The sequence below is a fragment of the Giraffa tippelskirchi genome, chromosome 4 (genome assembly GCF_054371585.1).
Source record: "Giraffa tippelskirchi isolate mGirTip1 chromosome 4, T2T-mGirTip1v1.2.pri, whole genome shotgun sequence".
Classification (NCBI taxonomy): domain Eukaryota; kingdom Metazoa; phylum Chordata; class Mammalia; order Artiodactyla; family Giraffidae; genus Giraffa; species Giraffa tippelskirchi.
In genome coordinates, this window is record NC_137278.1 from 58048350 (window position 1) to 58065896 (window position 17547).

At 43.3% G+C, this 17547-nt stretch overlaps 1 long non-coding RNA gene across 1 annotated transcript; it reads right to left on the reverse strand.

Annotated features, from left to right (window-relative positions):
- Positions 1-9407: 9407 nt before the first annotated feature.
- LOC145544490 (uncharacterized) lies at positions 9408-15854 on the reverse strand. Its single transcript, XR_014081455.1, has 3 exons — positions 12442-15854; positions 12046-12128; positions 9408-9746 (listed from the first exon to the last, which is right to left on the reverse strand). It is a non-coding gene; the product is annotated as an uncharacterized LOC145544490 (long non-coding RNA).
- Positions 15855-17547: the final 1693 nt, after the last annotated feature.

Sequence of the window (17547 nt, forward strand, 5' to 3'; positions counted from 1 at the left end):
TGTATGACAGTCTCTAGGTCCATCCACATCTCTACAAATGGCCCAACTTCATTCCTTTCGTGGCTGAGTAATACTCCATTGTATATATGTACCACATCTTCTTTATCCGCTCGTCTATTGATGAACATTTAGATTGCTTCCATGTTCTGGTTATTGGAAATGGCGGTGCAACCAGCATTGGGATGTATGTTTCTTTTTGAATTGTGGCTGTCTCTGAGAATATGCCCAGTAGTGGGATTGCTGTGTCACATGGTAGCTCTATTTTTAGTTTTTTAAGGAACCTCCATACTGCTTGAGCTCTTCACAATGTTTCATCAGTGTGTCTTCCAACGTATTTTTTTCATCTCTCTCTGTATTTCCATCTGACATAAGAGAATGTATATTCAATAGCTTGAGATATCTGTGTGTACTCAGTCATATCCAACTCTTTTGTGACCCCATGGACTATAGCCTGCCAAGTTCCTCTGTCCATGGGATTTCCCAAGCAAGAATACTGGAGTGGGTTGCCATTTTCTATTCCAGGGAATCTTCCTGACCCAGTGATTGAACCTGCATCTCTTGCATCTCATGCATTGGGAGGCGGCTTGTTTACCACTGCACCATCTGGGAATTACCAGCAATTGGCCTCTACTAGTTGGTCCTATAACTGAGAGTCTCTGTTCTCTCCTACATTGAGTGTTAGTCCATTAACAGGGTGAGCTTACTTTGCCTAAACCCTGATCGATTATTGTATCCTAACAATACCTCACTTCACTCTCAATACTGGACTTTTCCAGCACCTGCCTCAGTGCAACCACTGTCATGTAATCCTATGTAACATACGTGCTAAACAAACATATACTGAACTAAATGTCACTTTTAGCAACAAGGAAAACATGGTATCTTGAAAAATTATCTGTCTTTAAACCACATAAAATGCTGGAAAATGTAAAGACACACACAAAGCAAAAGCAAAAAGTTTAAACACTGAGCTTACCCGGACTCACTGTTCTGCAGTTCAAGACCATCACAGAGAGGCTTTTTGAATAGGCAACAAAATCCAAAATATATTAGGATTGGAAGAAAACAAACAAGACTATCATTCTGTTTTCCTTCTTTGTGTTTTTGGCCATCCCTTGAGGCTTATGGGATCTTAGTTCCCTGACCAAAGGCTGGACCCAGGGCCACTGCACTGGGAGCCCCAGTCCTAACCACTGGACCACCAGGGAACTCCCTCATCCTGTTATAAAATAGCCAGAAGAGAATTAGCAGGAAACACACAGAGGTAGTAAGGGAATTTAGCAATTTTGCTGGATAGACAATATATAGACTAAAAATCAGTGACATTTCTGTACATCAACAACAAAATGAAATGTAGCTTTTTAAAAGAGAGTTATGAAAAGGAGTATATAATCCAGGTAGATAAAACTTCTAAGCCTTTTTGAAATAAAGCAGGCATAAATAAATGAAACAAAATGCCGTGTCTAGAAACTACAAGATACTCTAAAATTGTCAGCTATTCTCAAATTAGTGTAAAGATTTCAGTGTAAACCCAATTAAAATTTCAACATATTTTCTTGAACTTTTTGAAACTTAACATGCTAAAACCCTAAGATGTATGTGGAAGGATGCACAGCCCAGGGACCATTCCACTCTGCTTTGGGACAGCAGAGGAAACCTGTACTACACCCCTTCGTCCCCACCTCCACAGATGCAAAATCCAAGAGTAGAGAGGACCGACCATATTTACTGTACTGAAAGTAAAAGTGAAAATGTTAGTCGCTCAGTCATGTCCAACTCTTTGCCACCCCATAGACCATAGCCCACCAGGCTCCTCTGTCCCTTGAATTTCCCAGGCAAGAATACTGGAGTGGATTGCCATGCCCTCCTCCAGAGGATCTTCCTGACCTAGAGATTGAACCTGGGTCTCCCGCATTGAGACAGATTCTTTACCATCTGGGCTATGAGGGAAGCCCTACTTATTGTACCAGATCATTTATCTAAGGGACTCAAACATCCAGGGAATTGGTACCCAAAGGGACTCCTAGAGCCAATCCCCCACAGACACCGAGAGAGGACTGTATGTGTGTGTGTTACCAAAACTACATGCACTTCCCAGCTATGTGCTCTGGGGACATCTAGAGGCAGGGGCACCCCAGAGGAACTCTCTTCAGGTCCACCCCATCATCTATCTCCTCACCAAAAGTCCAAGGTCTGTATTTCAGGTTGCATTTGGCAATTGACCTTGTAGCCTCTTGCTTGCCCTTCAAAGCCACAAGACAGGACTGGAAGGAGTGCGGAGCGCTATTAACCCTCCAGGTCTTTAAATCCTATGCCAAGAAACAAGCTTAGCCAGAGACATTTTCCAGTCCCTAATGTGTGATTTTTGATGCACACAGCTGGAACACACAAATTGAAATGTGCCAGGATTCCTTTAATTGGGGACGCAACAGGTATAATTTAATTGCGAGCTCCATTTTATAGCCTTTATTTTTGGAAGGCAAAAAATAACTAAATAAATTTGAGCATAGATGCAGAGTAAACATCCTGTGCTAATTCTACCCCATCATTTAATTATGAACCTTTCTGCACAGCTTCCTCTTTGTCAGCCTCGAAACACTGAATTTCATTATGGCAGCAACAAGAGTTTTCTTTTCTTTTTAATTAAGTTTACTTTTCGATTTAGAACTGATCATGCTGACAGATGCTTTAATTTGCTTGAAGTTCTATATTTCACTTTGTATTTTATCTTCTTCTTGCTTCTGGGACCTCTTACCTAGGAAAATTTTCCAGGATGGATGAGCCCCTCAAAGATGCTGAGAGGAATGCCAATGAATTAGACTTGATCAGGAGATATTTCCCTGCAGGCACAACCTTCCTTCCCCCACAGGCAACAATGGATTGTTCTCAGAGGCTCACTCATTACCACCATTTATTTTCCTTTAGTGCACCTATTATACTAGCATCTCCGTGTACATTACCAGAAATCCATACACCAGTTCTGCCTGATGGATATCAGTGTTCCCATTTGACAGACAGGACACAGAGGCCCCTTCCTCATGTCCGGCAGAATCTGAACAGAAACAGGTCTATCTGATTCCAAACCTGCCCTGACTGCTTCACACACCACCTGGTCTGTTGTAGGAGAAGCAAAAATAAATTTATTGTGCATCTAATGCAAGATAACCAATGGATGCAGCCTCAACCCTGCTTTAACCTGTATTGTATGTGTGTGTGTGTGTGTGCTCAGTCCTGCCATCATGTTCGACTCTTTACGACCCCATGGACTGTAGCTCACCAGGCTCCTCTGTCCATAGGGATTCTCCAGGCAAGAATACTGCAGTGGGTTGCCTTTTTTTCCTCCAGGGGATCTCCCCAACCCAGGAATCAAAACTGTGTCTCTTGTGTCTCCTGCATTGGCAGGTGAATTCTTTACCACTGAGCCACCTGGGAAGCCAACCTGTATTGACCTTCCCCTAAATTAACATGTAATTATTTAGTATATCAGGTGAACAAGCAGTTTTCTTATATGTCCTGTGGCAGTGTAAAGGCCACTTAGCCATTCGGCTGCCTCACACAGTGCCTGCGCCCTGCACTTCACACCTGGTCACCTCCTACATAGCAGAATTACAGGGGTACACACAAGTTCTCCCTTATATTTACAGCTCTGCTTCATTATTAATAACAGGAGACAAAGTCTTTCACTCTACAGTGACAGACTCACGCACAAACAACCTGAGAGGCAGTGCAAGTCATCTAATATTTGATCTTAGCCTGCTTTCATGCTGGTGGTTGGAAAAGCAAAACAGTGTCCTCTCCTTGAGTGGGGAAGAAAGACAGTGTAGCATCCTGATGGTTTCATCTTCCAACTCCCCAAGAAGACATTCAGATTCTTCTTAATTATCTCTGAGATCAGCATAGTGTCTTCATACTCCCCAGCAAAAGTCCACACAGACAGTTAAAAATAGCTCTTGAGGACTAATGTGCTCCAGATGGGGAAACAGTGGCTGACTTTATTTTTGGGGGCTCCAAAATCACTGCAGATGGTGATTGCAGGCATGAAATTAAAAGACGCTTACTCCTTGGAAGGAAAGTTATGACCAACCTAGACAGCATATTAAAAAACAGAAACATTACTTTGTCAGCAAAAGTCCATCTAGTCAAGGCTATGGTTTTTCCAGTGGTCATGTATGGATGTGAGAGTTGGACTATAAAGAAAGCTGAGCACCAAAGAATTGATGCTTTTCAACTGTGGTGTTGCAGAAGACTCTTGAGAGTCCCTTGGACTGCAAGGAGATCCAACCAGTCCCTCCTAAAGGAAATCAGTTCTGGGTGTTCTTTGGAAGGACTGATGTTGAAGCTGAAACTCCAATATTTGGGCCACCTGATGCAAAGAGCTGAGTCATTTGAAAAGACCCTGATGTTGGGAAAGATTGAAGGCAGGAGGAGACGGGAATGACAGAGGATGAGATAGTTAGATGGCATCACCGACTCAATCGACATGAGCGTGGGTAAACTCTGGGAGTTGGTGATGGACAGGGAGGCCTGGCATGCTGTGGTTCATGGAGTCGCAAAGCATCAGACACGACTGAGCGACTGAACTGAACTGATGTTCACTGCAGCACTATTCACAACAGCCAAGACATAGAAGCAACTCAAGTGTCCACAGACAGATGAATGGATAAAGAAGGTGTGGTGCATGCATACAGTGGAATATTCCTCAGCCATAAAAAGGATGAAAAAATTCCATTTGCAACAACATGGATGGACCTAGAGGGTATTATGCTAAGTGAAAAAAGAAGTCGGATGGAGAAAGACAAAACACTGTCTGGTGTCACTTATACGTGGAATCTAAAAAGTACAACAAACTTTGTTGTTGTGTAGTCGCTCAGTCACTCCTTATGATAGCCAAGACATGGAAGCAACCCAGATGTCCATAGACTAATGAATGGATAAAGAAGATGTGGCATATATATACAATGGAATATTCAGTTCAGTTCAGTCGCTCAGTCGTGTCTGACTCTTTGCAACCCCATGGACTGCAGCACACCAGGCTTCCCTGTCCTTCACCATCTCCCGGAGCTTGCTCAAACTCATGTCCATTGAGTCGGTGATGCCATCCAAACATTTCATCCTGTGCCATCCCGTTCTCCTCCTGTCTTCAATCTTTCCCAGCATCAGGATCTTTTCTCAGGAGTTGGCTGTTTGCATCAGGTGGCCAAAGTATTAGAGATTCAGCTTCAGTGTCAGTCCCTCCAATGAATATTCAGGACTGATTTCCTGTAGGATGGACTGGTTGGAACTCCTTGCAGTCCAAGGGACTCTCAAGAGTCTTCTCCAACACCACAGTCCAAAAGCATCAATTTTTCGGTGCCCAGCTTTTTTTATACTCCAACTCTCACATCCATACGTGACTACTGGAAAAGCTATAGCTTTGACTCTACGGACCTTTGTCAGCGAAGTGATGTCTCTGCTTTTTAATATGCTGTCTAGGTTTGTCATAACTTTTCTTCCAAAGAGCAAGCGTCTTTTAATTTCATGGCTGTAATCACCATCTGCTAGTGATTTTGGAGCCCAAGAAAATAAAGTCTGGGCTTTATAGTGAATAAAACAAAAAAGAAGCAGAGTGACAGATACAGAAAACAGACTAATGGTTTCTGTAGGGAGAGGGAAGTGGGGGAAGGACAAGATAGGGTTAGGGGGAAGAAGGGTATTATTATGGGATTATATGAAATCATGTGTATGAAACTTTTAAAAATTGTCAAGCCCTATAGAATTTAAAGAATCATTCAATAAAATATTTTTTAAAAAAGGAGAGCTTTTTGTGTCTGACAGGAGACAAAGAACGTGTGTGTGTGAATGTGTGGGTATGTGAGTGTGTGTGGGTATGTGTGTCTGTGCAGAGTAGTTATGGAAGCTTTGAAGCCAGGAGGTATCAGCAGTCTCACCTCTGCCACTGAGGGGAGAGAAGGCTGCAGACCCCAGGAGTCCTTCCCTCCAGCGTGTGGACACAGAGGAATGAGCCTGTTCAAAATCTGGCTCAATGTTTTCTTGACTTCATCCCAGTGCATAGAGGCAAGATGCCAGCTATCACCATAAAGCTGTGTGGGTCACCAGAGGAACAAAACCTGAGGGCTCTGCACCTTCACTGTTGAAACAGTGTAAGAACGTACCAGAGTAGGGACCTCCCCGGTGGTCCAGTGGTTAAGACTTTGCCTTCCAATGCAGGGGTTTAGTCCCTGGTCAGAGAGCTAAGATCCCACATGTCTCGTAACCAAAAACAAACAAACATAAAAAGCAGAATAGAAAAACAGAAACAATATTGTAACAAATTTAATAAAGATTTAAAAATGGTCCACATCAAAACAAAATCTTAAAAAAAGAAAAAGAACATACTGGGATGGATTCTACTATAGAGAGAAGACTTGAAAAGAAACCGATAATAAGAATATTTATATCTGGTCCAGCCCCTGACAGATACTAAGACATCCCCGTACTAAGACACTCCATTTCTCCAACATCCCACTACTAAGACATCTTAAAGATAACAAAATGCATACAAAAGCAAGTCCTCAGGGTCCTCCCCCTCGTGCACCTTCAGGGAGCCCCTTGACCTGCCCTCATCCCGGCCGCACCCTGTCACTGGGCTGCACAGACACAGCCGGATGGCATCTCCCATTGGAGGGACAGTATCTCTCCTTTCGCACACAGTTTCTTCTTTCTCTCTGTGTGTTTCCTTCAAGAAACTCAGACTCTACAGCTGAGCTCAAAGCAGGAGGACATCCACAACCCCAGGCTTTCCCTTCTTCAAAGAAGATGGACTCCTGTACATAAGTAGCCCCTCTTCCGTAAACTTGCTGTCCTATGACAGATCAGTTGCCTCTCTCATAGCTCTCCACAAAGACACCCGAGGAAGAAGGTCCCCACTACTAACAGGCAGCAGAGATCTTCTCCACAATGTGCTCTGGACCGGCCTTCCCTCCACTCCTGTCCACTCATTCCATCCCTATCCCTGGGCTTCCCAATCAATTCCCAAAATAAATCAACAGCATGGGGCCCCTTGTGTCAGGCTCCACTCTTTCCAGGAAACAAAGCCAAGAACTGCTGTGACATCAGACCCACCGTGGCTTCTCATTGCTCAAGGTCTTTAGTTTATTTTAGAAGCTGGAGTTGCTTTTGTCATGAGAACCAGTGGTCATAACTGGCCACTTCCACTCAGCTGAGAAAGTGGTAGTGGATATTGTTTGAAACTTCTTGCCTCCCCCCACCTCTCAAAGGTAAATGGAAACATTTAACAGTAACTGGTTGAGCTTTGCCACATATCAAGCACCTTTGAGCTGATACCACAAGAAAGCTCGGTGATGTTCCAAGGTGAATATCCTTTTACATTCTGCATTTGCAGCACTAGTGTTGTGTTGCCAGGGTTTTCTGTCCATTATAAATTGTATTTTTTAATTAAAAATTATTTTATAAATTTAAAATATTTTATTACAAAAAATAATCATATTGTATGTCCACACAAGTGAAAGTGAAAATCGCTCAGTAGTGTCCGACTCTTTGCTACCCCATGGACTGTGTAGTCCATGGTATTCTCCAGGCCAGAATACTGGAGTGGGTAGCCTTTCCCTCCACCAGGGGATCTTCCCAACCCAGGGATTGAACCCAGGTCTTCTGCATTGCAGGTGGATTCTTTACCACCTGAGTCACAAGGGAAGCCGTATATCCACACAAGAGAGTATTATTCAGCCATAAAAGGAGTGAAGTGCTGATACCGGTTAGAATGTTGTTCAGATGAACCTTGAGAACTTTATGCAAAGTGAAAAAAGTTACATGAAAGACCACATACTGGATGATTCCACTTGTACAGAATGTCCAGAAGAGGCAAACCTATGGAAACAGTTCCACAGAACAGTGGTTGCCTAGGGCTGGGGGCTGGGGGTAGTGAAGATGGAGAGTGACCGCTAGTAGGAACAGGGTTTCTATTTAGGGGGAGAAAAACATTATAAACTTAGATTATGGCGATGATCATGACTCTATAAGTAAACTAAAATCCAGTAATTGTGTATGTAAACAGTGAATTCTATGAAATGTAAACTGTATCTCAATAGAGTGATTTTTAAAAGTCAAAAAATTTATTTTATATTGGAGTACAGTTGATTTACAATGTCATGTTAGTTTCAGGTGCACGGCACACTGATGCAGTTATACCTATATATCTACTCTTGTAACCACATGCCCACCTAGCCTTCTGGATGCCTGGCTTAGCATCAAAACAGAGACCTCTGGGGCTGCATCTGTACCTTCCTCCCCTGTGCCAGGCACTGGAATGCCCATCTGCAAACCCATCCCCTTGTGGCATCACAGGGAGATTAATATGTGTTATTTCTACAATTAGGGCTTAATGTTCCCTTAAGTGATTTACTCTGTTAGTTCTGGATGAGTTACTTTTGTTTTTATACTTTCTCATTACCGATTTGTAGTTTTGCCAGCCTCCCTTAAAGGAGTGTAAAACAGAGCTGCCATTAAGTAAATTATTGGTAGACATTATTCAGATTGTATCTGGGTTTGTATATTTTAATTTACAAAGGGGAGGACAAAGATTCATGAGGTAGTTCTCATTGCATGGCCGAAATACCCCTGAATATTTGCAATGCTAAATTTCTTTGCTGAGTTAGCGAGCTGTCTGAAGGAAGAGGCTCTGACATTCCAGCTATGCATTCTGATTTCTGTTGTTACTTCTACACTTTCAAATGGCCCACTATGGTGCACCCAGAGGATTTTGTTTTTGTTGTTGTTTAGTCACTCAGTCATGTCCAACTCTGCAACTCCATGGATCATAGTCCACCAGGCTCCTCTGTGCATGGAATTTCCCAGGCAAGAATACTGGAGTGGGTTGTCATTTCCTTCTCCAGGGGATCTTCCAGGGATGGAACCTATGTCTCCTGCATTGGCAGGCGGATTCTTTACCACTAACACCACCTGGGAAGCTCATACCCAGAGCATGCATTACTCCTAAAAGTAAAATGGACACATTGTCTTCTGATTGTGAAACACCTGGCCACAGAGTTGAAAAGTTAGACTGCCTGAGAAGTTCAACACACTCCCTTTGTCCCTGGAACACCCATTTTTCTTTTGGTCACACTTCGACGCATGTGGAATGTTAGTTCCTCAATCAAGGACTGAACCCATGCCTCCTTCACTGGAAGCTCGGAGTCTTAACCACTGAACTGCCAAGGAAGTCCAGGAACCACCATTTCTAATGTAGAACTTTGCCTTTGCATCATTGCACTTTACAGAAATGAAACAAGTGGATTTAAATACGACCACCTTCTATCACAGGTAGGTGAAGAGTCACAACTATTCTCTGCTCTTCCTGCTTGCTTGTCTTTGTGTCAGTTAATTGAAATGAGACTTCTCAGACTTCATCATTTCTACCAGTGGGTCTTTATTGATTGCAGCTCATCTTAAGAAACCTGTGGTTAATTCCCATCCCTGTGGTTAATTCCCGATCCTGTGGTTCCAAACCTGTGGTTAATTCCCGATCCTGACCCATTACCTTCAAGCAAGTCATCAAGACAAAAGGACCACGCAGACTTCTCAGAACTCCCTCAGGCATGCTGCCAGATGAGATGGACTGGTCAGCTTTGAAAGGCTTCTCATTTCTCAAGATGTCAATTTGTGTTTGTCCACTCTATTGTCCGTCCCATTGACTTGCTAATGGAGTGGTTTCGAAAGACTTGCCTCTAAACTCTTGAACCAGCTAAAGGCTTAAAGAGAATGAGAACATATTCTTAATGGTTTTCTGTTTGCCTGTATCGACTTACTTCACCTTTTTAGAACAAGATTTAGTACTTTCTGTAACTGGATCACCACTTTTCTGCCCTCAAATGTCTGGAGTGACGGTAACGGTGGTATCTCCATGGTGGTCACCTCAAGTTACTCTCCAGCAGGAAAACAGACAACAGAAAAGATATTCGAACTTCTTGTCTAAAGCCATTCTGCATAAAGACTTTCTCTAAACTTCCCAAGGATTTGTCAAAACTACAAAATAATGGAAACAATGACTTTTTGTCAGAGTGCTACGATACTTTGTTGTTGTTGTTCAGTCACTCAGTCCTGTTTGGCTCTTTTCAACCCCATGAACTGCAGCAAACTAGGCTTCCCTGTGTTTCACCATCTCCCGGAGCTTGCTCAAACTCATGCCTGTTGAGTCAGTGATGCCATCCAACCATCTCATCCTCCATCATCCCCTTCTCCTCATGCCTTCAATCCTTCCCAGCATCAGAGTCTTTTCCAATGAGTCGGCTCTTCACATCAGGTGGCCAAAATATTGGAGCTCCAGCTTCAACATCAGTCCTTCCAATGAATAGTCAGGGTTGATTTCCTTTATGATACTTTAGGAGAGACATATTAGATGGGCCCAGAGTGGGAAACAGGTGATATATTGATATTAGGGTCATTCAAGATAGGCTTAATAAGGCACCATTTACAATGGTGTGAGCAGGATGCAGGAGTAGCTCTGGAGATAGTGCAGTAGCTTGATTCTAGTAACCATGGAAATGTAACCACCCTTGGTCTCAAAGGACTGAGAGGAGGGAGAAGTCATTGGAAATTGGATGAGCTTATAGGGAGATTCTTCAGAAAGACCCATCTTAAGAGGAACAGTGACCTCTGGACCCATCAACCCCAGGCAGACCTGAGGGTGGGGATGGACCTGGGGAGACAGTCATCTTGACTTGACTCTCCTTATCCTCTGATCTGTTGACTCTTCATTGGTTGGACCAACAAGAACCTGTAAAGGGATCCACTACCAGGGATGTAGTGCATCCAGTGAGCCTTCCATAGTGGGTGGTGGTGGGTCTGCAGAGGCTGAAAGAGACTTCTCAAGTACCGCATGAAGGCAGCCTTGGAAATGGACAGAGTCAAAGATAGAGCAGGAGGTGACAAGGATTGTGGGAAAGATCAGGGTTCCATTCTACGGAGTCCCAGCCCTTACCTGAATTTTGAGTGGAATTACTAACAGATAATAATGTATAGTAAATAATCATATTATCAAAAAGCTGTTCACTATCTCTGTCATTTTCTAAGGCCCAATCAAAATGAATTCAGGTTGCCACTTGGAAATTCATTTAGTGCTGTCTATAGCCAGGAACAAAATACAGGGCTCAGAACCCAACTCATTAAGTTCTGATGAGGCAGCATAAATTGCAGACTGATTAGGACCCAGGTCTAGGGCAAAACAGGGGCTTCCCAGGTGGCTCAGTGGTCAAGAATCCTCCTGCAATGCAGGAAACACAGGAGAACTCGGGTTTGATTCTTGGGTAGGGAAGATCCCCTGGAGAAGGAAATGGCAACCCATTCCAGTATTCTTGCCTAGAGAATCCCAGGGACAGAGGAGTCTGGTGGCCTATAGTCCACAGGGTTGCAAAGAGTCAGACATGACTGAAGCGACTGAGCACACATGCTAGGCCAAAACAGAGTTTAAAAGATGTCAGTGATTGTGTGTCTACATTTATATCTCTATTTACGTAGCCATACTCTTTCTATAGCTAGATTTATTAAATAGTCTGTCTCTGTTTCCCTTTGCTCTCTATGATATCACCGAAATAGAATGGCTTATGGCCTTGAAGAAATAAATGATCACCCCTCAGATATATCTATTTACATTTATTACATTTTAGGTTGTTTGTGTGGACACTTTTCTGCCCTTTTGGGTCTCAAAATGACATAATAAACATTTGGGGTTGTTTCAGACTCTAAGCTCCTAGGAGACAGATGTGTAGCAAAGCCCGCCCACCCGCATCACCAGCGACAGAGCCCTTTTGTACTCATTGCACAGAGCTGCCCTCTCAAAGATGTCAACAGGTGCCTACAGGCTGACTTGTTTACCAGAACTCTCCGTACACATTTAAGATCTCCTGTCACTTTGGGTTCCCAAATCCATCACTCACTTGATCTCTGACTTCTCTCTGAGACGGGCAAGACAGTGTATTAACCTGTTTATTTTTACTCTAAATACAGTTCATAGGAGATGAAGAGATCAAAGCACATGCTCTGAATACATACCAAACTTCCAGAGGTTTAATATTCAGATTCTGTCTTGTTGTTTGTATTGCTCAGGCATAAATGCAGGCATAATCAATCAGACTCTGAAAGAAATGAGAAAATACCCAGGGTTAGAAAAATGTTATCTTGGCCTGAGACACAGGAAGACTGGGTTCTAGCTTTTGATTTTTCAGTAATTAGGTGTCTCACCCTTTGAAAATCACATAACTAGTCTGAAAGTCAGATTTTCTGATGCTAATTGAGGGGTAGGTGGATGGGTTAGTAGATGAGCTTTAATGCTATTTTCAGATCCAAATTATGCTTGTAACAGGCAATAAGAGAAATGCATGCAATAAAAGACCAAAAAGGCATTAAGAAATAGTAAAAATACTTAAGTCATCAGATGCTGATAATTACAGGATGCCATCCAGAGTGCTTGAAGAGTCCACAATGGTGAAATCTCAGGAAATAGCTTTCTCGGGGAGTGAATGAATAAATCCTTCCTGATGGACATCAAAAATCAAGCAAGGAGAAAAGTGTCAAGTGATGGGTGAGCCTGAAATTAAACCCAAGGTCATTCTGGGAAAGATGACTCACGATATGAATGTCTCCAGATTTTGTCAGTGGAATGCCACAGTGTCCTTGCTTCATAAGTAGTGCAGGCCCGGCATTTAAGCCCATGAACTAGGCTGGAATAAAACAGACCCCCTGGGCCCTACTCATCCACCCAGAAAAGGTTCTGGGAAGGAAGTGCAGGAGCAGGTTGAATGTGGGGAGGAGGCTTCGAGAAACCTAATTTTGTTCAGGAAAAAAGCTTCACTTCTATAGAGGGAAAAAGATGTCATTGTCCAAATATGAAACCTTGCATATCAAGAACTTGTGTGATTTAACTACAGATCAAAAACTGAGACAAAGAAACAGGTCCTACAGTACTTATTTCTCTCTGTTTGATTTCTTTCATTTAGCATGATACCTCCAAGTTCCATCCACATTGCAGACAACGGCAAGATTTCCTTTCTGGTTTTGGCTGAATAATATTCCACTGTGTATATCTATTGTTGCTGTTCAGTTGCTCAGTCACGTCCAACTCTTTATGACCCCAAGGACTGCAGCCCACCCAGCTCCTCCGTCCATGGGGTTCTCCAGACAAGAAAACTGAGGCGGGTGGCCATTTACTTCTCCAGTGTATATCTATAGCTATATGTCTACATTTTCTTTATCCATCTAACCACCAATTGACATTTGAGCCATTTCTATGTCTTGGGTTTTGTAGATAATCCCACAGTGAACATGGGGGTGCAGATATCTTTTCAAACTACTGTCTTGATTTCCTTCAGATAAATATGCAGAGAAATATGGTCGTTTCTACTCTGACCTTTTTGAGGAAACTCCATACCTGTGAAAATGAGTGAAAGTGGCCAAATGGTACAAACTTCCAATTATAAATATGTCAGTCATGGAGATGTAGTGTACACCATGATGACCGTGGTTAATAATGTTGTACATTTCAAAGTTGCTAAGAGAGTAAATCTTAAAAGTTCTCTTTGTAAGAAAAAAAATTGTAACAATGAGGGGTGATGAATGATAACCAGACTTACTATGGTGATCATTTTATAATAGTTACAAATATTCAATGACCATGTTATACATCTGAAATTAATGTAATGCATCAATCACATATCAATAAAAACAGAAATAGAGCAACAACCAAAATAGAGATCCATATATGTTTTCTAAAAATCCATGAGGGCTATATAATTTCAGAGTCCACAGCAAGCCCCAAATTTTCCTTTATTTTTCCACCCACCCCTCCCAACCTCCGACATCACTTTGTTTTACAATTTAAACTGCAACCACCACTTCTTTTCTCTCTCCTGCCAACTTACTCCCTTTCTCTTGATTCTTTAGCTGCCTGACTCAGATAGGGAGGAAAGCATATTTTCCATTTGAATGTGCGGGAGAAGGAACCCTGGGAGGGCCAGTGAAGGATAAAGACTGAACATCCTCTCTTAGACCATTATAGACCATTAGGTTATGATTGCCCAGCAGGAAACTTAATTCCACCCAAATGGTTCAAAGAGATGCTAATAAATGATCAGATACTAGAGGTACTTGTGTGAGTAGGCTCAGGGAAAATAAGGGATGGTGCGGCACCCAGGCACAGCAGTTACCCTCCTTGGAGCTGTGGGTGCAGTGGCAGCTGGAGGGGGAGTGAGGGCTGCCTGGCAGGAGCAGTGACCAAGGAAATTCCTAGTTGCTGGTGGAGACACAGGGTTGGGGCCAAGAGATGTGAGGAGGACAGAGCAGCCACTGTTCTCGGGTTTCTGCCTCCCGCGGACCAGCAGTCAGGACACTGGGATGATGCTCCTGGCAGGGTCATCCTCACGAGGCCCAGAGCAGGGGGCACAGGGAGGTGGAGGCAGATGGAGTAACTGGCCCCAATGCCTCCCACCTCTCATCAACGTCAACTCTCAACCACAAATCCTGGCCACCTCGGTCATGACGAACGTTCTCCTCTGAATCCTTGTTCTTTTCCTCCATCCACTTCCTGCAATCCTGGGCCCAGATCTCAGTCTAGGCTGGAAGTCAAGCACTGTGGCAGTGCCTCTGAAGGTGGTATGGAGGTGGTGTGTGTGCAGCCTGCCCCATGGAGCAGATGTGACAGTCACCACCTCCTGCCCCACCAGCAGTAGGGTTCCAGCAGCCAGAGGTCAGAGAACCCCAAGTAGTGCTTTTCTATAAGAACAGGAGTTCATGTGGCCCTGAATCAACTCCTTTGTCCTCTGAGGTTGGGGGACAGAGCTTAGAGCTCAGACAGTGCAGATCTTCCATTAGGATCAGGAGAAGTCAGGCCTGGGGCTCATGGGAGCTTCAAGCTCACAGCAGACCCGGCTTGGGGCTCACATCCACATTCTCATCTTACTGTGTGTGCTGAGATTTGACAGTGCTGGTCTGGGTACCCCAAGCATCATTCACAGTAATATTTTTGTAGAAAAAAACATTTCTGGTTCAAAGCAAATGACATTTTTAGATCACCTCCAGGTAGATGTGAAGTTGACTGTCACGTGCTCTAAAATAAACAGGGTGAAAATTTTAATCTGAAACAGGAAAGAAATGAAGGAAATTGTTTAGCATTATTGAATCTGTTTACGTGCCAAATCCTACTTTAAAAATTTTTCAAGTAGGCTCAAATTCACTAAAACTTGATTCCTGAAAAGCATGAATTTTAGTTAAAAATGTTCACTTTGAAATTTAAAATCTCTCTTCTTTCATTGTGTTTGTCTCAAATGTTCTGATATTTCACATTAAAGAAAATTCTGTGTTCCAGCCCTCGCAGCTTTCTCTGAAGCATCACGGGCGACCCTGGACCAGCTTTCACTGTCCAAGCACGGAGATGCTGTCATCAGCCTCAGCTTTTCCCAAAGGGCATCATGTGAATTCCATCAGACATGTCCTAACACCAGGAACCTCCATTAGCATCTACACCAGCTGTGTTCTCCACTTCTGAAATCCTTTAGATTTTTTCCTTGTCTTATTCTGTCTTGTGTTTAAACTTTGATGATCTTATGCTGCATGAAATCCTCAACTTCCCTGATAGCTCAGTTGGTAAAGAATCTGCCTGCAATGCAGGAGATCCTGGGTCAGGATGATCTGCTAGAGAAGGGAAAGGCTACCCATTCCAGTTTTCTGGTCTGGAGAATTTCATGGATTGTATAGTCCATGGGGTCGCAAAGAGTAGGACATGACTGAGCGACTCACTTTCACTTTACTTTTCTCTTAGGTCTTCAATGACTGCTTCTCGGGTCATGACCAGACTCCTTTTCCCATCCTTTCAGTTAAACCCTATCATCCAACCAAAGTGGAATTGCCATTGTCCAGTTTTTGTCCACCCTACACCCCTCATTCCTCATGCTCTCTCCTCCTGGAAGCCTCCCCTGATTACCCAGCAAGCAATGTTTTCTCCTTCCTCTGAACAGCCTGGTTCTTATTCACACATTTCTCATATTTCTCTGTGCTACAGTTATTTGTGTCAATTTCTTTTCTCTTAGGTGACTTCAAGTTCTGTGGATGATGATATGATATCACATTCTTCTTCCACTGTCACTTTGCGGGATGCTGGCTCACATGTATTGGGTTGGCCACAAAGTTCATTCGGGTTTTTCATAAGATGTTACAGAAAACCAGTAGTAAATGTTTATGAAAACTCTTGTTAAGTAAGCCAGTGAATTAGAAAATTATTGGTTTTCCCTTTGCCTCTTTCTAACTAAGTCTTTTAGATAGCATCACCAACTCAGTAGACTTGAATTTGAGCAAACTCTGGGAGATAGGGAAGGTCAGGGAAGCCTGGTCCTTGGGGTCGCAGAGTCAGACACAACTTATCGAATGAACACAACTAAGTCTTAGCTGTGTTTGGACTTTCCCAGATGCCACTAGAGATAAAGAACCCGCCTGCCAATGCAGGAGACACAAGAGATGTGGGTTTGATCCCTGGGTTGGGAAGATCCCCTGGAGAAGAAAGTGGCAACCCACTCCAGTATTCTTGCCTGGAGACTCCCATGGACAGAGGAACTTGATGGGCTACAATCCACGGGGTTGCAAAGAGTCAGACACGTCTGAGTTCACACACATACAGCTGTGTTTACCACCCTGGCCACCTTGCTACCAGATCACTTGTACCCATACAACCAAGAAATGCTGTGTTTAGAGTCTCTGTGACTATGGCCTTGAGCTGAGCTGGGAAACAGAGTGAAGACACTTAGAGCTGCCTCGCTCGGCTGACAAGGTCTGGGGGGATCTTCTAGTTATTGATGGTCCCTGCATTGCCCTCACAGTGCATGGAAACAGCCATTGCTAAAATGGGACATGAAAAATGACCCTTCCCTTCGGTGAACTGCAGTGCACCCATCAGCCATGACGACGGTCACTTATGTGCGATGACACACACTTTGCAGGGCTATTCTTTGTAAATGAGAGCACGTGACCAGAAAAGGGGGCCATTACACAAGAATTATTCTCTAGGCTGCATGTTAAATCCAAGATTAAATTACAATTTGATCAACTATTTCACAGCAATTGCAGCATTTTTAAAAAGTGACACAATTATTTAGGCAGAGTGATGTAGAAGATTGATAAATCCAACATGCAATTTGGTGGAAGAAAGAAAAGGAGGAAAATTTCTTTCTCGCTTATTCAAAAGTGGATTAGAAACAGCAGTAATATTTGAGTATGACTTCCCCTCCCCTGGTTGCCTCTCATGGTGCCTGTGTGTGTGTGCTAAGTAGCTTCAGTCGTGTCAGACTGTTGTGACCCCACGGACTATAGCCCGCCAGGCTCCTCTGTCCATGGAATTCTCCAGGGAGGAAAACTGGAGTGGGTTGCCGTGCCTTCCTCCAGGGAATCTTCCCGACCCAGGGACTGAACTCACATCTCTTACATCTCCTGCATTGGCAGGCAATTTCTTTACCTGTCACTCATGGTAGGAAAAACAAGTAGTAATTTTACATGGAATTTTAAAACAGGTTT